This window comes from Salvelinus fontinalis, chromosome 32, assembly GCF_029448725.1.
Source record: "Salvelinus fontinalis isolate EN_2023a chromosome 32, ASM2944872v1, whole genome shotgun sequence".
NCBI lineage: Eukaryota > Metazoa > Chordata > Actinopteri > Salmoniformes > Salmonidae > Salvelinus > Salvelinus fontinalis.
In genome coordinates this window covers 30305965-30329992 of record NC_074696.1, presented here as the reverse complement: position 1 = coordinate 30329992, position 24028 = coordinate 30305965, and positions in this window count along the sequence as shown.

Below are 24028 nucleotides of genomic sequence, written 5' to 3'. Positions count from 1 at the left end.
TGAGTTTTATGATTTGGAAATGTGAAGTGCACATTTGAACTAACGGGTGTTTGGCTTGCTTGTATGACATCAAAGCGGTATACTCAATGTCTCATCTTTTAAAATAGATTGAGTCATTGAAATATACAGCATTTCCCTCACTCAGACAACCAAATATTTACCCAATTACCGGGAGGGATGGTGGCAAAGCGCAGTGCTCAGTTTCAGAAAAGCTGTCAGTCAAACCCACACAGCTCTGTCAGAGCTCTGATGTCATGTATAGCATGTTACTGTACAGCCACTATCTACCAATTTAAGCACTTATTAGTACTCAAATCTGCTATACTGATACGAGAGCTACATGTACACGGAGGGCTAATTCCAATATTAATCTCTCCTCTACTTTGAGCGAGGAGAGATTGACTACATCACTACTTGTCTTTGTGAGAGGTATTGACATGTTGAAGGCATCAAACTGTCTGTTCAAACAGCTAACACTCAGCTCAGACACCCAAACATACCCCACAAGACATGCCACCAGAGTTCTCCTCACAGTCCCCAAGTCCAGAACAGACTCTGTGAAAGGCACAGTACTACACAGAGCCATGACTACATGGAACGCTCTTCCACATCAAGTAAATCAAGCGAGCAGTAACATCTGATTTAAAAAACAGATAAAACGACACCTAGCGGCACAACACGGACTGTGAAGAGACACACACACACACACACACACACACACACACACACACACACACACACACACACACACACACACACACACACACACACACACACACACACACACACACACACACACACACACACTGCAATGTTGTGGTATTGTGTATTTTATATTGTAAATCTGTAATGTTAGAGTAACAATGTAATATTCTGTATGATGTATATTTTTATTAATAGGCTGTTGTTGTGTTTTGTTGTAATGCAACTGTTTTAAACCTGTTTGGAACCCAGGAATAGTAGCTGCAGCCTTGGGGATCATAATACATACTAAATGCATAGTGCCCCATTGAAACACCCACACTAGATGCATGATAGTCACACCACAGTAGACTATAACATTCAAAAAGAGACATCACAGCAGGACAAACTGGTTGTCATTTCAACCAGTTTTTCCCACTGGGATGGCACTCGATATGTGACCGACCTGCTCATAAAGGTCTTATGTAGCAAAATTTGAAATTGCGTTCTTTAAATTGGATAAAAGTAGAGACGCAGAGCTAGAAAATTGAATATCATACACTACAGTTGAGGAACAATGGAAAAGTAATTCGGCTTTGAAAGTTGATAAACTTGTAACCTCACTTTTGAGAAAATGGTCCTTGAATATTTTCGTACCTACTGGAGAGCTCTTCTTTGTCTACACCCATTCAGCATCGTTCACACCCTCTTTTAAGCTTTAACCCCACCCATCTCTTTAAGGATTCACATGTGAGGCTATGCACTAAACAACCAAAGATTTCAAGACTTAAGGCTGGCTTATACAACAGTTATGTTCGTAAATGTAATTTTTTAATGCCAGAGTGTTCTCTGGGAGTTCGTGAACTCAGAGCGTTTCGCTCTCGGAGCGTTCAGAGTGCACACAACAACAGCAGTCAAGCACCCAAGCTAACGTTGGCTAGTTTCCTAGCTACTTCCAGACACAAATGAGAGAATGGCTCACTCTGACCATTTTACTCACCCTAGCAGAGCTGGTTAGACTGTTTTTATGTTATCCAGAGCGTTGGTGACTGCAACTGTGCTGCTGGCAACAATTTAATTACGCTTTTTTGCCAACGTTTACTGACACCGGCCATATTCAACGGGTGTTGAGCGTTCCTAAATTTGTCAATTATTCTGCTCTCTGGCACACTCAGACGAGAGTGCTCTGAAATCAGAGTAGATAGCCAGAGCGAATTTACCAGCTATGTCTATCGACAGTTGTTGCAGTGTCATCAAACATTGTATTGATATAGTTACTTGCATAGTGGTGTCTTTTGTTTAGACATGTAGCTAGCTAGCTAAACAATGAACCATAATCGCAACTCATAACATTACTACCCTGCATGAATCTGCAAGTAGCTAACCAACCAGGTTCATTGTTAGCTAGCTAACATCAGGCTATAACTAGCAATGCAAATGGCTCTGAGATACGAATAATATTACTACACAGATCATACACGTAACATTAGCTAATTAGCCAGCCAGTTGACGTTAGCTAGCTAGCTAACAGTACACTTTAACTTGAAATCAAAACGACTTTCTGACAAAATTAGAAACGTGTAATATCTGAAAATGTAGCTAGCTTACCCGTATACATTGATGGACGCTTCTCCCTCTCTGTCATGGATGCCATGGTTGCTCTTAATTTGAAGATGTAATCCGGAGACAGGTGTTTTATACAACAGCCTTCTGTGTGTTGTCTTTTGGACTCTGTCTACATATTTGCAATCAAACGCCAGAATTTTCTCCATCTCCTTAGCTATCATACTCTAATTCCACTGATTTTAATACTCAGTCCTCCAGAAAGTGGAGAGCAACACTTATGCAGTTCTATTACGTGATATAAAATAAAAAAAAGCTGCGTTAGAAAGGATTACCAACACATACTGACCAGCTCATATTATAGACAGAAGCGTACATGGTAGACCAATCCAAGCTCATCTCTCGGTATGTCTAGCCAACTCATTATCTCAGCCAATCATGGCTAGCGGGAAGGTTGCTGTTTTTTTCCGTGGCTAAACCTACTAGGCTCCTAATTTAACATTTTTATTCATATTTACAGATGACATACAAGTTTGTTATTAAGGCACATGAATGTTCAAGTGTTCCGGGAAGGAATTTCTGCCAAAAAACGCATTTTGATTTTTTAAAAAAGTTTACGTTCAAGTGGTGCTCCTGTGAAGTAGTGATGCGCGATATACGCCTAGTTTCCTGAAACGAGTCACATATGTTCTTCTGTTATATTTCCACATTCTTGTTAGTGAGGACTCTTAGTGATTCCCATAGCCACCTAATAGCTGACTTGATAGTGTTGCTGAGCCCTTTCACTAACAGACCCAAATCACCAGTCAGTCTGGGTACTCCATTAGTCCATTCCTTAATCTGCCACTGAGCTGGTGTGAGTATCCGGTCTCCGTGACAGTAAGGCTGTTATAGTGCTGACTGTAGGGGCCCTCTATACAGCAGCCTCTCCCTGGGGTCTCAACACACACTGTATAGCATTAATCTTACTTTTCCTCTCCACTCCCCCTGCTCAGAGAAAATATATCAAATCAATAATAAATATTTGTAAGGAATCCCCAAGAGCATTCTCAAATTCACCCCAAAGTACTCCAAGAGCGGCCATATAGGCATAAATTGAAGTCTTTCCCCTATGTGCACTTTGGCCAAAAAAAGCCCTGTCCATTAGCGTGGTGAAAAGCCATATACCGGGGTGAATCCATGTTCTACTCTCAACCCTTCTCTCATCGCATATTTTATTTAACTTTAAAGCCACTGTGGCATGACCCAATGGGTTAGTACCATCATACACCCTTCTGACTGACCTCTACTGTTATTTCACATGGGTTTTTAGAGTTTAAGTGGAAGAAAACACACCAAAGAAGTCAGGAAGAGAGACAGACACAGACAGTTCCACAAATAGTAAATTGTTTCCCCCTTTGAATCGTCTTTTAATGTATTATCATGGTGATTCTCTTACAGGTCACCTGCTTTAGCCATTACAGCTCTGTCATGTGCTCCCATTGGCTGCAGGGCTAGCCATGCCAACAGTAACACCTCCTCTCATTGGCTACAGGGCTGGCTATGCCCCCAGTAACAGCTCTTATCCCTGGTTGAGGGGAATAAAAGGAAACAAACAGGTTTTCTCTCAAGTGTTGTGGTTCTTTGGTACCATGGTGACCATGTTCGACTGAATAATATGGTGTCAAAAGTATAGTGACCTGGTAGATAACAACATAAAAGCATTCATTCACAAATGTTCATGAACACACATACAGTACAAGGCCTCCGTCTTCAATCTACAGTACATAGACACAACTCCCTTTCTTTGTCTTTAATAAACAATATCTCTGAAATACTGCTGATACGTGGCCATTAGTCGTAGTGGGTGTTACCATTTTGTATTTTTCTTTGGTGAAAGTCACCCAGTACATCCTACTTGAGTAAAAGTCTAAAAGTATTTTGGTTTTAAAGATACTTAAGTGTCAAAAGTAAATGTAATAGCTAAAATATACTTAAGGGTCAAAAGTAAAAGTATAAATCATTTCAAATTCCTTATATTAAGCAAACTAGATGGCACCATTGTCTTGTTTTTTAAATTTACGAATAGCCAGGGGCACGCTCCAACACTCAGACATAATTTACAAACAAAGCATGTGTTTAGTGAGTCCGCCAGATCAGAGGCAGTAAGGATGACCAGGGATTGATAAGTTTGTGAATTAGACAATTTTCCTGTCCTGCTAAGCATTCAAAATGTAACAAGTACTTTTGAGTGTCAGGAAAAATGTATGGAGTAAAAATGATATCATTTTCTTTAGGAATGTAGTGAAGTAAAAGTAAAAGTTGTCAAAAACATAAATAGTAAAGTAAATTACAGATACCACAAAAACTACTGAAATTGTTTTTTAAAGTATTTTTACTTCGGTACTTTACACCACTGCTTTTGGATTACTTTCCGCTTAAGAGGCATTAGAAGAAGACAAAAAGGATCAATCAAACACATCATAGTGGTCTCTGGTTAGACTCGATCAGGTGAAATTTTTTACAACTTTTTTTAATGCTAAATTGAATGTATTTGAGAAAACAGAAAGGTGTCAATGTGTAATCATCTAGTTTTTCTAAAGAATTAGAAATTATATATTTTTGCTGGTAATGTAACTGATTACAGTTTTTTAAATAATGAAGTAATCAGATTACATGTAACTGATTACTTGTAATGTAATCAGTCACTCCACAACCCTGTCTGAACCATTTGTGTAAGAGGCAGGTATTTTCTTCAGGGCTTTGGGCCCTCTCCAACTGGCCATTACTGCTAATGAACCACATAAATCACACATATCAATTGTGTTTTTAGGCATGCCTTGCCTTTACTCAAGGTCCATTGTATTGTGCTTCAGCCAGCTCTCCTCTCCTATAGCGACATGGGGTTTTGCCATGTGTATGGTTTATACACATTTCACTCTTGGTGCTGTACTTTACCTGTGCCAAGTAAAATAGCTTTACGTCTGATTTGACTTGCATCACAAGTATGTGAGAGACTATATGTTGGATCTCAGGTCTGAGCTCTGATAGGCCAGCCACCACCACAGGCCTTGGTGGAAGCTGCCAAGTTCAACAGCTTTGTATTTGATTTCACCAGAATCCCATGTGAGCAGAAACAAACACGTGATGGGCGTGAGCAGAAACAAACACGTGATGGGCGTGAGCAGAAACAAACATGGTCTAGTTCCAGTAAGGCCTTCAACTGGGGTCAGACATCAAGACAATGTCGAGGATAACACTTTTTATTTCTATAATCCTCTACAGATGGTGTATACAGTAGATGTTCAACAACTATCAACAGACTGTTCAGCAAACTATTCGCTAAACATAATTCTAACCCTAAAAAGTAGCAAATCAGCAGAGTAGCAGTTGATAGTTTGTTGCACATCTTTAGACCATCTGTGGCCAGCCAAACAGTGCGGCAGTGTCCCCTTACTGAAAGACTTTTGTTTCTGAACAGCTTGGCTATATTACAGGTTCTATTCAGCCTTTTGTTACGTAGACCAGTGGTTCTCAAACCTCTCACCCTTTCAGGGCTACAATAAAATTGTGAAACGTCTGTGGGTCCCCGAGGAGACGCTTGAGAGCCACTGACTTCGAAATTATTTGTAATATAGAGCTTTGTTTTTCAACACTACTCTGGTTTTCCATGTTTTATAGGAAGTGGCTTTTTGAAAGCTGGTCCACTCTAACCACAGCATTAAACATAAGTACTTCATATATATTTCCAATAATACGCTCTCTAACTTTTACTGAAAACCTAAAGTATTCTTCCAAGCTTGGCTTTCTGCCTTTTGTTCTAAATCTGTAACTTTAACTATTCAAAAAGAGAGCACCCCCGTGCCAGCGTCAACATGCTTAACTTCCACTCGCCTCAAAACACTAACTATCCTTTTGGAGCTAAATGGCCTGTTCACAAATAAACCAGCCTGTTCTGAGTGTCAGGTGTGTGCGTACTGGTAGCGAAGTCAGGTGCAGGAGAGCAGAGATTTGTGAACAGGTGCACACTTTATTGAGGGGAAAAGTGCAAAACGCGCAAAACAGTCACAAGAATTATGTTTAACAATAAACATCTTTATTTATTATTTTTTTAAACAAACCAGTCTGGTGCGTCAACAACAAACACTTAACACAAACAATCTTACACAAAGACATGATGGGGAACAGAGGAATAAATACATGTAGATTGTTTGGGGAATGAAAACCAGGTGTGCAGGGAATAAGACAAAACAAATGGATACATGAAAAATGGAGCGGCGATGGCTAGAAAGCCGGTGACGTCGACCGCCGAACGCCGCCCGAACAAGGAGAGGAGCCGATTTCGGCGGAAGTCGTGATACTGAGTCTGATGTGAGATGAACAGGCCTCCCCCTCTCCAATAAGGCCCCGGCTGACTGACGAGGGCCTGTGCAACTACATGCTAAGCTAATATTATTCCCTCTCAGAAGTTGGGTGCATTCGTTTTAGCTCACCTGGTTCCCCAGGTGGGCCGTTTATTCACTTTAGCGCCAATGGAATAAAAAAAAAATGCTCCCCGGTCGAGGGTAGAAGGAACACATCTTCTGGCAGTGCTGCCTTGCATCATGACGCCAGGTCTCTGCCTAAATCTTGTTTTGTAACTGTATTCCGGGGAAGGCTAGTATTGTGTTTAGCGGTGTTCAATGAGCAGTAGCCTTTGTAAAGCAGCCTGTTCCAGTGGCACCCTGATTGAAACCTTGACTGACTGTTATAAAGGAGCCTGTTCCTGACTGAACGGGGACAAAGGAGAAGCCTGGGAACTGACACACAGTAGGCGGGGTGGGCAGCGACACAACACTAGATCCATGATACTCTCCCCAGTCCCCAGTCACAGGGAGTCCCAAATAGCACCCTATTCCCATATAGTGCTCTACTTTTGACCAGAGCCCAATGAGCCATATGGAATAGACCATGGAATAAGGTGCCATTTGAGACGCAACTACTGGACTGTGTTTGTCATTATAGTCCTCTATAATGTATCAGGGCCTCTCCTGCTGAGGGTGTAGGTGTAGGATCATACAGGCTCTGTTTCTGCCTCTGCCTCTGAATCTGCCTCTGCCTCTGAATCTGCCTCTGTGTCTGTTTCTGCCTATGTTTCGGTCCCTGCCTCTCTTTCTGCCTCTGATTCTTCCTCTGACTGTCTCTGCCTCTGTTTCTGTTTCTTCCTCTGCCTCTGCCTCTGTTTCTGCCTCTGTTTCTGTTTCTGTCCCTGTCTCTGTTTTTGCCTGTTTCTGTCACTGCCTCTGTTTCTGCCTCTGGTTCTGTCCCTGTCTCTGTTTTTGCCTATGTTTTTGTCACTGCCTCTGTTTCTGTCTCTGCCTCTGCCTCTGTTTCTGCCTCTGTTTCTGTTTCTGCCTATGTTTCTGTTTCTGCCTCTGTTTCTGCCTCTGTTTCTGTTTCTGTCCCTGTCTCTGTTTCTGCCTCTGTTTCTGTCTATGTCTTAGCGTGAAAAGGGTCACAGTGAAGCTACACACATTCTTTCTTTGTGTGGGTAGTCTAACTGAAGGACTGTGTGTGGGTTAGAGAAAGGTGAGACCAACCATGGTTCAAACCCTAGTGGTCTCTAACACCCACAAGACTGTGTTAGCCCACTGAGCTAAAACCTATCAATCAATCAATCAAATGTATTTAAAACCCTCTTTTACATCAGCAGATGTCACAAAGTGCTGTACAGAAACCCAGCCTTATACTCCAAACAGCAAGCAATGCAGATGCAGAAGCATGGTGGCTGGGAAAAACTCACTAGAAAGGCCGGAACCTAGGAAGAAACCCAGAGAAGAACCAGGCTCTGAGGGGTGACCAGTCCTCTTCTGGCTGTGGCGGGTAGAGATTATAAGAGTACATGGCCATTAAGGCCAGATTGTTCTTCAAGATGTTCAAATGTTCATAGATGACCAGCAGGGTCAAATAATAATCACAATGGTTATAGTGGGTGCAACAGGTCAGTACCTCAGGAGTAAATGTCAGTCGGCTTTTCATAGCTGAGCATTCAGAGTTTGAGGCAGCAGGTGAGGTAGAGAGAGAGTGGAAAACAGGGGGGGGGGGGGGAGAAAGATCACGTCAGTGACTCAACCCACTCAAGTGACGCACCCCTCTTAGGGACGGCCTGGAAGAGCACTAATAAGCAAGTGACTCAGCCCCCATAATAGGGTCAGAGGCAGAGAATCCCAGTGGAGAGAGGGGAGCCGTCCAGGCAGAGACAGTAAGGGGGGCTCACCCCTGGGCCAGACTACACTCAATCTTAGGACCTACTGAAGAGAGGAGTCTTCAGTAAAGACTTAAAGGTCGAAACCGAGTCTGCGTCTGTCACATGGATAGGCCGACCATTCCATAAACATTTAGTTCTATAGGAGAAAGCCCTGCCCCCAGATGTTTGAGTAGAAATTCAAGGGACAATAAGAAGCTAATGCAAGTCTTCAGGTCTCAGAAAAAGTTACTCATCACGTGAGCCTGGCTCAGAACCACATCCATTACAGAGGCAGTATGCCATAGTTAAGAGACCAAAAGAAAGATATGTTTATTCCAGCAAGATATATTTATTCCAGATTGTTTTAACTGGTCCACTGTTCCAAGTTTACAGACAACATGATGTCAGGTCCCGGTTCAGAGCAGGTTCATCCCTAGCAGGAGAGGTTCCATATGTGGACAGTTTATACCAGCAACCTTTCTATCACATTTTCTCATTTAGATTCGAGGGAGTCAACCATCAACAAAAGAGGCGATCCAGAATCAATAACATACAGATGTAGGATTTTAATTTGATCTGCCTTTTGTTGATGAGGATTTTCCTGCAGTACAGGAAATGCAAATATGTAGTGTATTTGATTTTCAAAAAGGCTTCTAAAGTTTGTAACTTCCACTTCCACATATTTTCAATAACAAAAAATGTATCAACACCTACAAAATTGTCCATAAATTAAAATCAAAATAATTCCCATTTCTTTAACAAGTTGGACGCGAAGAATTAACTTCAGACATCCGACAAGGCCAACATCCCTGTCATTCGCAGGAGAAAGAGACAGAGATATCGGGGAAGTAGGTTGGGGTGCCTTGTAAGGATCCGACGGCGAGTGGGTAATCTGCCTCTACCATCAGTCCTATTAGCCAACGTAAAATCATTGGACAACAAAATAGACGAGCTACGATCACGAATATCCTACCAACAGGACATTAAAACGAATATCTTATGTTTCACCGAGTCGTGGCTCAACAACGACATGGATAAAATGCAGCTGGCGGGGTTTACGCTGCATCGGCAAGATAGAACAGCTGCCTCCGGTCTCTGTATATTTGTAAACAACAGCTGGTGCACGAAATCTAATATTAAGAGAGTTTTAATCTATAGTTTTTATAGCTGTCTATTTACCACCACAAACGAATACTGGCACTAAGTCCGCACTCAGTGAGGTGTATGAGGCCATGAGCAAACAGGAAAATGCTCATTCAGATGCGACGCCTCACCTAAGGGAAGCATCAAGGTCGCCAGGCGTCCTGCGGCTGGAGCCGCTAGTCGGGGAGGGGGTACTGTCACGTGTGCTCCCTCTCCGGCCTCTAGGTCACCATCCTCATCAACAAAAGACAGATCAAATTAAAATCCTACATCTGTATGTTGTTGATTTTGGATCGCTTCTATTGTTGATGGTTGACTCCCTCGAATCTAAATGAGAAAATGTAAAAGAAAGGTTGCTGCTACAACCGGCTTAACAGGCTTTCATGCCTTCACTGGATCGCCAGGCTCCTCTGCTTCCTCCGGCTCGTCAGGCTCTCATGCCTCAGCCAGATTGCCAGGCTCCCCTGCCTCAGCTGGTCTGTCAGGTTTCCGCGCCCCAGCCGACGACAGGTTCCCGCTCATCAGCATTGGTGACCGGTCCGCTCCTGATTCCCGGGATCGTCCCTTTGGTTGGCGTCCTGTGGCTGGAGCTGAACGCGCCGGGGACGGGGTACCGTCACGTTTGCTCTCTCTGGCGCTCTAGGTCAGCATGCTCCCGCATCTCAGCCGGTCTGTCAGGTTCCCGTACCCCAGCCGGCGACAGGTTCCCGCGTCTCAGCAAAGGTGACCGGTCCGCTCCTGATCCACGGGATCGTCGTTTTGGTCGGCGTCCTGCGGCTGGAGCCACTAGTCGGGGAGGGGGTACTGTCACGAGTGCTCCCTCTCCGGCCTCTAGGTCACCAGGCTGCTCGTTATGGCACACCTGTCACCACCGTTACACTCACCTGGACTCTATCACTTCCCTGATTACCTTCTCTATATACGTCACTCCCTTTGGTTCCTTCCCCAGGCGTCAAAGTTTTTGTTCCAGTGTCATGTCTGTGTGTTGTTCGTGTTTCTTATTTTGTATTATGTTGTGTTTATTTATTAAAACACTCCCTCCCTGAACTTGCTTCCCGACACTCAGCACACTCGTTACAATAGGCATTGATCTGAAAACTAAAAAGAAAAGGTCAAGTATTGGATTCTTCACACACCACAGTAACACATTATCCCATTATGCTATCTTATTAAATATCTTATTAAATGAAAGCAAGCTTTGCTTTTATACTTACAAGACCATCAGGCTTGATTGAGCTGTTTTGTCTTGCAGTAATGTGGTACATGCCTATATTTCCTTAAACCTTTATTTTAGCAATACATGTCATTGAAAAAAATAAAAATAACATCCCTTTTTGGTCAGTAGGTGCCCAACATAACAACAGGTGGCGGTGTGTTGGACACAGTAGCTCAGAGCCTGTCTGCATTCCTGATTTCTGTAACTGTTAGCTTACCTGTGTAATATTAACATCAGCTCAGAACCACTTGTTTCAAACATGGTCCTGTTTTATCAATTGCTGTGCTGATCAATGGACAGTTCATTACCTCTGTCAAAATAATGTAGCATAAAGTTATGTTTATACTTGTATTTATTTTTGCAATGAAGATGGTGACGCAACAATAATACACATTTAACATAGGCCTATGACTAGAAATATATATACAGCCAAACGATATATATATTGGTGTACATCATTTTAATAGCTAGACACTAAAGTCCATTATCCCTCTGAAGAGTATGAATTAGGTTGTTTCAGAAGATTTGAATCCTAAGCAACCAGCAATAGGGCCAGGTTCTCTCCCTGGACCCCAGGGCCCTCCAGGTGCTCTGGTATTCCTTCTCCAGCCATGGAGCAGAGCGGAGCGTAGAGACAAGGAATCCTTGGTATGGAGCAGAGAGGATTGTGTTTTGACTTTCGTTTGGCCTGACCTCTCTCTCTCTCTGTGCCGGTGTGACGTAGAACAGGCTTGATATCGCTGCTGTTAAATTCCAATGGCTAATTAACTGAGTCTCACAACGACATTCACAAACAACTTTATTCCTCCTGCTGCCGCAACCGAAGAGAGCAAGTTTATAACACACTGAGACTGTGGCATTTCCTGTGAGGGAGAGGAGGACAGGTCTCTGACGGTCTCGCAGCTCTCTCTCGCACTCTCTCGCGCTCTCTCTCCCCATATTTCTATCACAACCTATCAGCCATTAGCTACCCATAGGTGGTCCTTAAACAGAAACACAGTTCAATAACTCCTTCCCAAAACAGCCGTAAATCTAAGAATCTTTCCCTCTTACGTTCCTTTTCCCTCTCCCTCTCCCTATTTCTCTCTTTCTCCCTCTTCAATCTCTCTCCCTCTTTCCATCTCCCTCTCTTCCCCCCCCATCCTCCCCCCATCCAAGTCTCTTTACTCTGCTGTGTACTGAAAGTGAGTCCTTCTCCCACAGCAGTACAGCAGCGTTCTGCAGAGCCACATGGACCCTGTGACCCCACCCAGCCACTGAGCTGCTGCTATTATAAGCCGTCCAACTCTCATCCAAACCCAGGGAAATCACAAGCTCCAGCCGCCTCCCTAACTTAACCCTCTGCATACTTCTTCCAGATGCTCTCTCTGCTACCCTGGGAAAAGACTGCACACTAAGAGTCTAGATAGGAATGTTGCATCCATACCATTCTGGCTTTAATGTGTTGCTCATAGAGAATCTCCAGAAAACAGCCCTTGGAATGTGTCAGTAGATTGTGCCTTCTACACAAAAGTTAATAGCCACAGCATTTGAACACTGAACACATTTACCCCAGCCCCACAAACTAGTGCACAACTGTATCTTCCACAGTATGAGGGACGTCAGAAGGCAAAGGTAGCACTGTAATTCACACAGCAAATGTCATTGTGGGACATTACCTTATATGTACTGCCCTATATAAAGATAAACAGATCTCTATGTACTCTAGACCCTCAGATCTCTGTATTCACAGTGGAGGTACGTACGTCCAGTCTGATTTACAGCCAGGGGTTAAACACGCTTATATACCTTCAATGAGGACAACAGTATAATTAAAAAGAGATGGATATAACTTCAAATGAGATGTGGAGAATTTACAAGAAGGTCAGTGGCACACAGTCAGCCATGTTTTGAACCTAGAGAGAGATGGAAGGAGCGAGGAGGGCAGAAGGGATTGATTGGACGTGGAGGGCAGAGGGCACACACGCGTAGGTACACACACACACACACACACACACACACACACACACACACACACACACACACACACACACACACACACACACACACACACACACACACACACACACACAGTCTGGTGATGAAGTGGAGATATATGATAAACAGAGAGTAGCAGTAGCGTAAAGAGGGGTTGGTGGATGGTGGGTGGCGTGACACAATGCAGATAGCCCGGTTAGCCAATGTGCGGGAGCACTGGTTGGTCGGGCCAATTGAGGTAGTATGTACATGAATGTATAGTTAAAGTGACTATGCATATTTGATAAACAGAGAGTAGCAGCAGCGTAAAAAGAGGGGTTGGGGGGGCACACAATGCAAATAGTCCGGGTAGCCATTTGATTACCTGTTCAGGAGTCTTATGGTTTGGGGGTAAAAACTGTTGGAGAAGCATTTTGTCCTACAATTTGCACTCCGGTACCGCTTGCCATGTGGTAGTAGAGAGAACAGTCTATGACTGGGGTGGCTGGGGTCTTTGACAATTTTTAGGGCCTTTCTCTGACACCGGCCGGTGTAGAGATCCTGGATAGCAGGCAGCTTAGCCCCAGTGATGTACTGGGCCGTACACACTACCCTCTGTAGTGCCGGAGGCCAAGCAATTGCCGTACCAGGCAGGGATGCAACCAGTCAGGATGCTCTCGATGTTGCAGCTGTAGAACCTTTTGAGGATCTGAGGACCCATGCCAAATCTTTTTAGTTTCCTGAGGGGGAATAGGCTTTGTCGTGCCCTCTTCACGACTGTCTTGGTGTGTTTGGACCATGATAGTTTGTTGGTGATGTGGACACCAAGGAACTTGAAGCTCAAGTTTGTGTTTGTGTGTGTGTGTGTAAGTCCCAACTTTAGTTATTTTCCACTCGGTACAGTCTGTACAAGCACAATAGTGTTCCCTGTCTGTCTCTCTGGATGACTAGCTGACTAGGAGACTGGAGACAATACCCAAATGGCAACCTATTCCTTTTGTAGTGCACTACTTTTGACTAGGGCCCATGGGGAAAATTATCGTTTGGGACATAACCATTGACTGAGGCTCAGCTTGAAAGAAGAATGAAACGTTCTCATAAACTGTGCACATAGAGGGATCAAGACGGTTTGGTAAGAGGAACATATTTAGCTTTTCTGATGCTGATGGTAGAGATGGCATGGGGACAATTTTACAATTCAAACATGATGTATTGTAAGAGTACAAGGAACAGGAATGCAACAGATCCGATTGGATCGCAGTCATTGAATGTCAATGTTTGATCTTAACCCCGCACAGATAATGTATTTTACCAGTTCACTTCTTAAAACAATTAGATTTAAACAAATAACTTTGTCTAAATACAAAATACTGGAAGCTGCAATATGATTGCAAAAATATATTCACCCTTTTCTGCTGATATGCCAGTATTGTCTTGGTCAAATCCAAGGCTCAACAGTCTTCCTTCTCTTTCCTTTCCTGGCACATGAACATCTCATCTGGGTTAACTACTGGTTCTGATTGGTCCTATAATCACAACGTTCTGGAGAGCTGCACTTTGATATTATGGTACAAAGGCACGCACACACACACACACACACACACACACACACACACACACACACACACACACACACACACACACACACACACACACACACACACACACACACACACACACACACACACACACACACACACACACACACAATGGAACTAAGTCCATGATGCTGGGGTTTGACATATAATTCACTGTTTAAAACAGGAGGACGGCAGCTTTCTTCTTTTCTTTAATCTCTACTGATGTTGTTGTTTCCACTGCAATCGGAGTAGCCTCAACTAAGCAAAATCATTGAGAGTGTTTGTACTGAATGTCAAAGTGTTTGGGTAACTTTAGAAGCCACGTATACAGTGTGTATGAGGCCAAAACAATGCTGACAAGCAAACCATAGATATGAGTTTAAGGATTCCAGTAGGCTTGGGCGGCATACAGTACAAACCGTATACCGAGGTATTTGGAAAAAGCCAGAGGATGTTTTATTGTTTTATGTACTTTACCCCATTTTTCAATCTTGTCTCATCGCTGCAACTCCACAACGGGCTCAGGAGGCAAAGGTCTACTCATGCATCCTCCGAAACATGACCAAACCGCACTTTTTAACACCCACCCACCCACTTAACCCGGAAGCCAGCTGCATCAATGTGTCGGAGGAAACACTGTTCAACTGACGACTGAGGTCAGCCTGCAGGCGCTCAGCCCGCCACAAGAGCGCAATAAGCCAAGTAAAGCCCCCCAGCCAAATCCTCCCCTAACCCAGACAACGCTGGGCCAATTGTGGACCGCCCTATGGGACTCCCGATCACTGCCGGTTATGACACAACCTGGGATCGAACCTGTGTCACACCCTGATCTGTTTCACCTGTCTTTGTGCTTGTCTCCACCCCCCTCCAAGTGTCGTCCGTCTTCCCCATTATCCAATGTGTATTTATACCTGTTTTCTCTGTTTGTCTGTTGCCAGTTCTTTTTGTTTCGTCAAGCCTACCAGCGGTTTTCCCTCTGCTCCTGTCTCTTGTTTGTCCCTGTTTTGATCTTTCTGCCTGACCTGAACCTGAGGCTGCCTGCCTGACCTGTACCTGAGCCTGCCTGACCTGAACCTGAGCCTGCCTGCCGTCCTGTACCTGAGCCTGCCTGCCTGACCTGAACCTGAGCCTGTCTGCCGTCCTGAACCTGAGGCTTTCTGCCGTCCTGTACCTGAGGCTGCCTGCCGTCCTGAACCTGAGCCTGTCTGCCGTCCTGAACCTGAGCCTGCCTGCCTGACCTGAACCTGAGCCTGCCTGCCGTCCTGAACCTGAGGCTGCCTGCCGTCCTGAACCTGAGGCTGCCTGCCGTCCTGTACCTGAGCCTGTCTGCCGTCCTGTACCTGAGCCTGCCTGCCGTCCTGAACCTGAGCCTGCCTGCCGTCCTGAACCTGAGCCTGCCTGCCTGACCTGAACCTGAGCCTGCCTGCCTGACCTGAACCTGAGGCTGCCTGCCGTCCTGTACCTGAGCCTGCCTGCCGTCCTGAACCTGAGGCTGCCTGCCGTCCTGAACCTGAGCCTGCCTGCCGTCCTGAACCTGAGCCTGCCTGCCGTCCTGAACCTGAGCCTGCCTGCCGTCCTGAACCTGAGGCTGCCTGCCGTCCTGTACCTGAGGCTGCCTGCCGTCCTGTACCTGAGCCTGCCTGCCGTCCTGAACCTGAGCCTGCCTGCCGTCCTGTACCTGAGCCTGCCTGCCGTCCTGTACCTGAGCCTGCCTGCCTGACCTGAACCTGAGCCTGTCTGCCGTCCTGAACCTGAGCCTGTCTGCCGTCCTGTACCTGAGCCTGCCTGCCGTCCTGAACCTGAGCCTGCCTGCCGTCCTGAACCTGAGCCTGCCTGCCTGACCTGAACCTGAGCCTGCCTGCCTGACCTGAACCTGAGGCTGCCTGCCGTCCTGAACCTGAGGCTGCCTGCCGTCCTGTACCTGAGCCTGCCTGCCGTCCTGTACCTGAGCCTGCCTGCCGTCCTGAACCTGAGCCCGCCTGCCGTCCTGAACCTGAGCCTGCCTGCCTGACCTGAACCTGAGCCTGCCTGCCTGACCTGAACCTGAGGCTGCCTGCCGTCCTGTACCTGAGCCTGCCTGCCGTCCTGAACCTGAGGCTGCCTGCCGTCCTGAACCTGAGCCTGCCTGCCGTTCTAAACCTGAGCCTGCCTGCCGTCCTGAACCTGAGCCTGCCTGCCGTCCTGAACCTGAGCCTGCCTGCCTGACCTGAACCTGAGACTGCCTGCCGTCCAGAAACCTGAGCCTGCATGCCGTCCTGTACCTGAGCCTGCCTGCCGTCCTGAACCTGAGGCTGCCTGCCGTCCTGTACCTGAGCCTGCCTGCCGTCCTGTACCTGAGGCTGCCTGCCGTCCTGAACCTGAGCCTGCCTGCCGAACTGAACCTGAGCCTGCCTGCCGTCCTGAACCTGAGCCTGCCTGCCGTCCTGAACCTGAGCCTGCCTGCCGTCCTGAACCTGAGCCTGCCTGCCGTCCTGAACCTGAGGCTGCCTGCCGTCCTGTACCTGAGGCTGCCTGCCGTCCTGTACCTGAGCCTGCTTGCCGTCCTGTACCTGAGCCTGCCTGCCTGACCTGTACCTGAGCCTGCTTGCCGTCCTGTACCTGAGCCTGCCTGCCGTCCTGTACCTGAGCCTGCCTGCCGTCCTGTACCTGAGCCTGCCTGCCGTCCTGAACCTGAGCCTGCCTGCCGTCCTGAACCTGAGCCTGCCTGCCTGACCTGAACCTGAGCCTGCCTGCCTGACCTGAACCTGAGGCTGCCTGCCGTCCTGAACCTGAGGCTGCCTGCCGTCCTGTACCTGAGCCTGCCTGCCGTCCTGTACCTGAGCCTGCCTGCCGTCCTGAACCTGAGCCCGCCTGCCGTCCTGAACCTGAGCCTGCCTGCCTGACCTGAACCTGAGCCTGCCTGCCTGACCTGAACCTGAGGCTGCCTGCCGTCCTGTACCTGAGCCTGCCTGCCGTCCTGAACCTGAGGCTGCCTGCCGTCCTGAACCTGAGCTGCCTGCCGTTCTAAACCTGTGCCTGCCTGCCGTCCTGAACCTGAGCCTGCCTGCCGTCCTGAACCTGAGCCTGCCTGCCTGACCTGAACCTGAGCCTGCCTGCCGTCCTGAACCTGAGCCTGCCTGCCGTCCTGTACCTGAGCCTGCCTGCCGTCCTGAACCTGAGGCTGCCTGCCGTCCTGTACCTGAGCCTGCCTGCCGTCCTGTACCTGAGGCTGCCTGCCGTCCTGAACCTGAGCCTGCCTGCCGAACTGAACCTGAGCCTGCCTGCCGTCCTGAACCTGAGCCTGCCTGCCGTCCTGAACCTGAGCCTGCCTGCCGTCCTGAACCTGAGCCTGCCTGCCGTCCTGAACCTGAGGCTGCCTGCCGTCCTGTACCTGAGGCTGCCTGCCGTCCTGTACCTGAGCCTGCTTGCCGTCCTGTACCTGAGCCTGCCTGCCTGACCTGTACCTGAGCCTGCTTGCCGTCCTGTACCTGAGCCTGCCTGCCGTCCTGTACCTGAGCCTGCCTGCCGTCCTGTACCTGAGTCTGCCTGCCGTCCTGAACCTGAGCCTGCCTGCCGTCCTGAACCTGAGCCTGCCTGCCGTCCTGAACCTGAGGCTGCCTGCCGTCCTGTACCTGAGGCTGCCTGCCGTCCTGTACCTGAGCCTGCCTGCCGTCCTGAACCTGAGCCTGCCTGCCGTCCTGTACCTGAGCCTGCCTGCCGTCCTGTACCTGAGCCTGCCTGCCTGACCTGAACCTGAGCCTGTCTGCCGTCCTGAACCTGAGCCTGCCTGCCGTCCTGTACCTGAGCCTGCCTGCCGTCCTGAACCTGAGCCTGCCTGCCGTCCTGAACCTGAGCGTGCCTTTCTGACCTGAACCTGAGCCTGCCTGCCTGACCTGAACCTGAGGCTGCCTGCCGTCCTGAACCTGAGGCTGCCTGCCGTCCTGTACCTGAGCCTGCCTGCCGTCCTGTACCTGAGCCTGCCTGCCGTCCTGAACCTGAGCCCGCCTGCCGTCCTGAACCTGAGCCAGCCTGCCTGACCTGAACCTGAGCCTGCCTGCCTGACCTGAACCTGAGGCTGCCTGCCGTCCTGTACCTGAGCCTGCCTGCCGTCCTGAACCTGAGGCTGCCTGCCGTCCTGAACCTGAGCCTGCCTGCCGTTCTAAACCTGAGCCTGCCTGCCGTCCTGAACCTGAGCCTGCCTGCCGTCCTGAACCTGAGCCTGCCTGCCTGACCTGAACCTGAGCCTGCCTGCCGTCCTGAACCTGAGCCTGCCTGCCGTCCTGTACCTGAGCCTGCCTGCCGTCCTGAACCTGAGGCTGCCTGCCGTCCTGTACCTGAGCCTGCCTGCCGTCCTGTACCTGAGGCTGCCTGCCGTCCTGAACCTGAGCCTGCCTGCCGAACTGAACCTGAGCCTGCCTGCCGTCCTGAACCTGAGCCTGCCTGCCGTCCTGAACCTGAGCCTGCCTGCCGTCCTGAACCTGAGCCTGCCTGCCGTCCTGAACCTGAGGCTGCCTGCCGTCCTGTACCTGAGGCTGCCTGCCGTCCTGTACCTGAGCCTGCTTGCCGTCCTGTACCTGAGCCTGCCTGCCTGACCTGTACCTGAGCCTGCTTGCCGTCCTGTACCTGAGCCTGCCTGCCGTCCTGTACCTGAGCCTGCCTGCCGTCCTGTACCTGAGCCTGCCTGCCGTCCTGAACCTGAGCCTGCCTGCCGTCCTGAACCTGAGCCTGCCTGCCTGACCTGAACCTGAGCCTGCCTGCCTGACCTGAACCTGAGGCTGCCTGCCGTCCTGAACCTGAGGCTGCCTGCCGTCCTGTACCTGAGCCTGCCTGCCGTCCTGTACCTGAGCCTGCCTGCCGTCCTGAACCTGAGCCCGCCTGCCGTCCTGAACCTGAGCCTGCCTGCCTGACCTGAACCTGAGCCTGTCTGCCTGACCTGAACCTGAGGCTGCCTGCCGTCCTGTACCTGAGCCTGCCTGCCGTCCTGAACCTGAGGCTGCCTGCCGTCCTGAACCTGAGCCTGCCTGCCGTTCTAAACCTGAGCCTGCCTGCCGTCCTGAACCTGAGCCTGCCTGCCGTCCTGAACCTGAGCCTGCCTGTCTGACCTGAACCTGAGCCTGCCTGCCGTCCTGAACCTGAGCCTGCCTGCCGTCCTGTACCTGAGCCTGCCTGCCGTCCTGAACCTGAGGCTGCCTGCCGTCCTGTACCTGAGCCTGCCTGCCGTCCTGTACCTGAGGCTGCCTGCCGTCCTGAACCTGAGCCTGCCTGCCGAACTGAACCTGAGCCTGCCTGCCGTCCTGAACCTGAGCCTGCCTGCCGTCCTGAACCTGAGCCTGCCTGCCGTCCTGAACCTGAGCCTGCCTGCCGTCCTGAACCTGAGGCTGCCTGCCGTCCTGTACCTGAGGCTGCCTGCCGTCCTGTACCTGAGCCTGCTTGCCGTCCTGTACCTGAGCCTGCCTGCCTGACCTGTACCTGAGCCTGCTTGCCGTCCTGTACCTGAGCCTGCCTGCCGTCCTGTACCTGAGCCTGCCTGCCGTCCTGTACCTGAGCCTGCCTGCCGTCCTGAACCTGAGCCTGCCTGCCGTCCTGAACCTGAGCCTGCTTGCCGTCCTGTACCTTTGCCTGTCTTTCCTTGTCTTTTGCCTGCCCGTTGCTGCAATAAACATTGTTACTTCGACACAGTCTGCATTTGGGTCTTACCTGAAACGTGATAACATGGGTGTCTCCGGCCTCTAGTTCACCAGGCTGATAGTTATGGTGCACACCTGTCACCATCGTTACACACACCTGCGCATCTTCAGACTCACCTGGACTCCATCACCTCCTCGATTACCTGCCCTATATATGTCACTCCCTTTGGTTCCTTCCCCAGTCGTCATTGTTTCTGTTTCATGTCTGTGTGCTGTTAGTGTTTCTTGTTTTGTAATATGTTCTGCTTATTTTATTAAAACACTCACTCCCTGAACTTTCTTTCCGACTCTCCCGACTCGCATATCATTACACTGGGTCTGTAGTGACGCCTCAAACACTGAGATGCGGTGCCTTAGACCGCTGCACCACTCGGGAGGACCCCAGAGGATGTTTTTTAAATAGCGTCAAATTTATTTCCTTAAAGTTTTTCAACAAATGTGATTATTTGTAGCTACTTTTTAAGTTAATACCTGCAGTCAACTTGTGCAATATGTTAGGAGATGAAGCAGATTGCATTCTTCATTTGACCTGTCACATTAAATTACAATATGACGCATACCTTAGTTCCCCAGAGCAGTGGAGCCAGTCACATGTTTGTTTGTACATAGCACAACGGGAGAAAGCGAGAGCAAATGGAATGGCATCAAATACCTGGAAACCCCAGGAGGTTGGTGGCACCTTAACAGGCTCGTGTTAATGACTGGAGCGGAATCAGTGGAATGGTATCAAATACATCAAACACATGTACACATCATTAAATAAAGCTCTGCATGTAAAGTAGTCACACTTCTATTTTGGAGACATTTGTATTTAGAAGATAAAAATAAAATATAGTAAAATATTGCTCAAACGCTAGGAATAAATTGACATAATATGTCAATAAATCATCCCTCACTAATCACTTTCAATTTGTTTATCATTTGTCTTTTTTGCCAAGATATTTGTCAAACTCAAAAGTAAGATTTTATTGTGGATTATTACATGTTAGACGCTGTTTCGACTTGATGACCACTATAAAGCCTTCTCACTGGCCTTTTTGGTCATTTTGGTGCAGGGTTAAAACTCACAGTATCTTGCCAATGTCAAACATCACCTCTATACCCCTCAGACACACCACAGCATGTTGCTATCCAAACATATTCAAGCAAGTGTTTCTGATATACAGAACACATATAATCCCAAGATCCAAACACCTAAACCTGTTGGTTTAGAGACCAAATAATGGTGTTTCGGATTTGGAACATTACATGAACAGAGCAAACGTTGGTTGCAACGTGGAATTCTCAGTATTCCCTGGAAATTCCTATAAATTAATTTAGGTTTGAAATGTTCTCTTTGGGATGGAAAACACAGAATGAGAATTTCCAGGTTTAGTTTAGGTCTTTCAAAGATGGCCACCAGCTGAAAGGAGGTGTTCAAGCCCATGTAGACTGTAGATGCACTATGTAGACATACTGGAGTTAGTATACATTTCAGTAACACTTCATTTGGATAGTTAATCTGTAGATGCTTTACAAACTATCTACAGACTATCAGTAACATGTGTCACCTGCATGTATGTTCACTTTCAACAAGAACGTGTCTGTAGTCCATCTATAGATGTTCAACAAACTGCAGGCTATCCACAGCATTTCAACAAGGAAAGGAAGTTTATAGTCCATGCAGTTGAAATGTTGCTGATACTCTGTAGGTAGCTCGTATAGAATCTACTGATTAACTATCCAAATAAAGTGTTACCTACATTTCAATTAAGGATGCAATGTCAAAATCAGTTTTTTTTTCAATCACACCATTTTTCCGGGGGGGGGGGGGGGGGGGGGGGGAATTCCATTTTTGCTCCAAGAACAGCTAAATATCTTTTGAAAACCCTTTCTCCTCTCCACCCACTTAACCAAGAAAGAGTCAAATATCCATGTGGGCAATCAAAATGGGATGAGTAGGGATTAATCGAACTGTATAGACATGACTATTTCTTCATACTGGGTCGACAGCATAATTTCATTTGGAGAGGTCTTACAGTTACATGAAAGAGATGAGATGAGAAATATTCACCCCCTCCTTGGCCTAGACCTTGATTGTCTGGCAGACGTCTGATGATGCCTGTTGGAATCTTTCTTCAACATCCTCCCTAACTGCTCTCCACTGGGACAAGCTCACACCACTGTCTGATGTGTGTGTGTGTGCGTGTGTGTGTGTGTGTGTGTGTGTGTGTGTGTGTGTGTGTGTGTGTGTGTGTGTGTGTGTGTGTGTGTGTGTGTGTGTGTGTGTGTGTGTGTGTGTGTGTGTGTGTGTGTGTGTGTGTGTGTGTGTGAGTGTGTGTGTGTGTATCTGACTGACTGACTGAGTTGATTAGCGTTCATGCAGTCACGGACGGCTCATGCCAAAGATTGGATAAATTCAAACTGCATGGATTTTGTCTCTGTGGAGCAGCCGGGTCATGGTTTTGCATATGGCAAAACTGTTTAACTAGATGAGAGTTGATTCTATCTCGTGTTCGCCGAAGCCAATGGAAAATATAATGGTCTATTATATATTCTGATCACAGATGAGATAAAGCACAAACCCATCTTTTGGGGTTCTTAAACCCTTAACTGTATTCCCTTCATGCAGAGTCAATACCAAAAGCATCGCTCTAATAGATACTGCACAAGGATTAAACTACTTTACTACAGTAAATGCAATCTATGTATCAAAGAAGGAGCCTTCTTAACGCACTGCCAAGGAGGAATATTCTCTTGTCGGTTAAAGTACTTCCATTTTATCTAACCAGCATATTGTATATTTCTGTATCCCTATATACAGAATGGAGTTATTTCACCCCCATAATTGTGAATGAACCGTGCACTGGGGATGTGGGACTGGGCTAGGACATACGGTACTCTCTCTCTCTCTCTCTCCCCCTCTCCCTCTCCCTCTCCCTCTCTCTCTCTCAATTCAATTCAATTCAATTTGCTTTATTGGCATGACGTAACAATGTACATATTGCCAAAGCTTATTTACAATATAAAAATGAGAATCAAAATGGTCAACGGGACAACAGTAACAACAATAACTAAGTGTCAAAATAACCATACATTCAACGATAACAATAAACATACAGTAGAGTACATGTGCAGGTTGATTGGTCTGTCAGACACTGTCCCTCAACTTATGGCAGGCAGCAATGTAGTGCGCTGCCAACCCACAGCTCTCTGCGTCCTCCCCCAACAGGACGGGTAGCCTATCCTCATCAGAGAGGTCTTTGAAACCTTGAATAAGAGTTTCAAATTTGGGGAAATGACACTCTCTAATTGTTTTATATTTTTGACATTTTGTCAGGAAATGCAGCTCCGTCTCAGGTTCTGCTGTGGTGCAGTGGTTGCACAGCCTTTCCTCTACAGGGAGCCAGGTTTTCCTGTGTCTACCCTTCTCAATGGCAAGGCTGTGCTCACTGAGCCTGTACTTTGTCAAGGTTTTTCTAAGGTTTTGATCAGTAACCATAGTCAAATAGTTAGCCACGGTGTACTGTCGATTTAGGGCCAGATAGCACTGCATTTTGCTCTGTGCTTGTGCTTGTGTTTCCCAATAAGCAATGTAGTTTTGTTTTGACTGTGTTGTAATTTGGTTTATTCTGATTGATTGGATGTTCTGGTCCTGAGGCTTCAGTGTGTTAGTAGAACAGGTTTGTGAACTCAGCCCCAGGACCAGCTGGATGAGGGGACTCTTTTCTTTGCTCAGCTCTTGGTATTGCAGGGCTTGGTAGTGATATGAGAGGGGGTCACTGTATTTTAGATGTTTCCAAAACTTAATTGCTCTTTTTTGAGTTTTTATTATTAGTGGATATTTGCCTAATTCTGCCCTGCATGCATTGTTTGTAGTTTTCCTCTGGACATGTAGGAGAATCTTACAGAACTCTGCATGCAGGGTTTCAATGGGATGTTTGTCCCATTTGATGAAATCTTGTTTTGCAAGTGGACCCCACACCTCGCTGCCATAAAGTGCAATTGGTTCAATGACATATTCAATTAGTTTTAGCCA